Source organism: Chinchilla lanigera, unplaced genomic scaffold (assembly GCF_000276665.1).
Source record: "Chinchilla lanigera isolate Chin_1 unplaced genomic scaffold, ChiLan1.0 scaffold00050, whole genome shotgun sequence".
NCBI classification, from domain to species: domain Eukaryota; kingdom Metazoa; phylum Chordata; class Mammalia; order Rodentia; family Chinchillidae; genus Chinchilla; species Chinchilla lanigera.
The window spans coordinates 12,565,923-12,568,335 of NW_004955451.1; the positions used below are offsets into that span (position 1 = coordinate 12,565,923).

The following is a 2,413-nucleotide window of genomic DNA, read 5'->3' on the forward strand; positions in this document are numbered from 1 at the left end:
GGGTTACTTAGCAATTTAGCAAGACCTTGGCTCCAAAGAATCAAAACGAAACAAAAAGAAAAACCAGAACTACGAGAGAGAATCCATTTGCGGGTTCTGTTGGTTTGTTTTTGCGGTCTGGAGATGGACCCACGGCTGTGGGCAGACCAGGGAAACACTGCATGGAGCTGCGGCTCTGGCCTGCACTTCTGTTAAGAGCAGCCTGCCAGCCGGGTGGCACACACCTGCCATCCCAGCATTCAGGAGGCTGAGGCAGGAGACTTGCCATGGTTAGAGGCCAATCTGGACTACGTGGCTGGGCCTTGTCTCAAAAAACCAAAACAAACAAACAAAACAAAACAAAACACTGACCACTTTGTTAGCTCAGTTGCACAAACACAAGGTATTTCTCAAGGTCAGGAACATTGTGGGCTCTGGAATCCGTGAATAGCTCTGTATTTGCAGTGCAGAGCATGGCCTGTGATGATTTCATTTCAGCGGGTGTTGGGGGTAATCCTAACAAGCAGGAATAAAGGAAGATGAAAAGAAAATAAGATGGTTACTTATGATGGGGAAAGTTTGGGGCAATAGGCTCCCTCTTCCTTACTCTCTTCCTCATAATTGTGTCTTTTTTATTTTTGGTTAAGACGGGGTCTCACTATGTAGCCCAAGCTGGCCTCGAATTTACAGTGATCCTCCTGCCTCAGCCTCCCAAGTGCTAGGATTACAGGCGCACGCACCACACCTGGCTTATAGCGTTGTATTTACATAGCGGTCTAGGGATCGACCCAGACAAACTGCCTGTCTTCCCGTTTCCCTCTCCGTGCCTGTTCTGACCACAGGCCGCCTCTGTTCTGCCCCCAGCGCTGCCGCCTAACCCCTTCTGCACCAATAGCGCCGCCCTGGACCAGAGCCGTGGGTCATCGGGGTGGAGGGGGACGGGGTGAGGCTGAAGGTGGCCGGACTCCCCGTGGAAACCAGGGACAGCACTCTGGGGGCACTGCAGCCCCGCGCCCACCCTGGCCTCCTCATAAGGGGCAGGTGCCTCGTTCTGTTGGCTGAGGATGGGCTTGGCCAACACACCAATAAAACGGCTGTTACTGAATCCGGAGGTGATGCTAATGAAAGGGCGGTAGGAGTCTTAGGAAATCCAATAAAGCCCTTTAATTAACCTTGACAATGGCCGTTAGATGGGCAGTTAGCATCACTTGCTTGGTGATTGAACAGCTGATATGAGAAACGGCTCCCGAGCTGGATCCACCTTTCGGTGAGAGCGGGAAGCGCAGCGGTGCGTCGCTGTCTGTTTACTGTGCACGTACTACTCACCAGGAGCTGGGCCGAGGAGCAGTCATGGCCCCTGAACTGGGGGTGCTTCTGACCATTGGAAAGTGACTTCCCCTCCTTCCCCTCCTTAGAGGACGGAGACCCACTGGCATCGAGGCCAAAACACCAGAAAAGAAGAAAGATATAATTTAGGGGAGGCAGGCGTGGTGCTGGGGAGGTAACTCGGGCCTCTCTCGTGCCAGGCAAGTGTCCAGCCGCCGAGTGTGTCCCCAGCTGTTTAGTTTTCAATTTTATTTTGAAACAGTCTCAACTGCCCAGGCCACTCTGAACTTGGAATCCTCCTGCCTCAGCCTCCCCCGAGTAGCTGGGATCACAGGCGTGCACTGCCACGCCCCGGCAGGAACGCAGACCTTGCGACTCCGTGTTTTTTTCCCGTTGAGAACCGCTGTCTGGTCTGAGGCAAGAGCTTGCCCAGAGCCCGCCTACCATGTGTGCTTCTGGGGGCTGCGGGCCTGACGGCTGGGGCGGGGGCGGCCTGCAGGGACCAGAAGGACCGATGTGGCCCCAGGGGTGAGTCCCGGGTCACAGCCAGGGCGTAGGTCCAGATCCAGCGCGGGAGCCAAGTCCAGACCGGCCGCGTCCCGCTCACCGCGGCCAACACTGCCCCCTGCCGGCCTCCACGGACACAGGCGCCGCAGCTCCGGGCAGCCCTCCCCGCTTTGCTTCTGGCTTGTTTAGCTGCACAGACGATTGAACCCAGGGCTTTTGCACTGAGCTACATGCCCAGACCTTTTTATATTTTAAAACAGTTCCTAAATTCTCCAGGCTGGGCTCAAACGTGCAACCCTCCCGCCTCAGCCTCCTAGAGCTCTGGGATTAGAGGTGTGCTTCTCCGCGCCCGGCTTATTTCTTCATATAAAAGAAATGTGGGAGGAGCAACCTGCAAGAGATCTATCTTCAGTTCCGTCCAAAAATGGGCGGGCTTTCTAGACCCCAGACAAGGAGGTTGCCAGGACCCTGGCCTACAGAGATGCCGGAAGCTGGTAAACAACAGGGACCAGCCGGCAGCAACCAGGAGAGGGGTGTGTGGCGCTAGCAGGGTCTCTAGCACCCTACACCGGGCTTGGGTTTAACCTCCAGTACTGCAAAT

At 55.4% G+C, this 2,413-nt stretch overlaps 1 long non-coding RNA gene across 1 annotated transcript in view; it reads right to left on the bottom strand.

Moving 5' to 3' along the window:
* Positions 1-1,128: 1,128 nt before the first annotated feature.
* LOC102004029 overlaps positions 1,129-2,413 on the bottom strand; it is a 7,531-nt gene continuing 6,246 nt past the window's right edge. The window contains exon 3 of the long non-coding RNA XR_001235955.1: positions 1,129-1,408. This is a non-coding gene — a long non-coding RNA (uncharacterized LOC102004029). The remainder of the gene's footprint in view (positions 1,409-2,413) is intronic.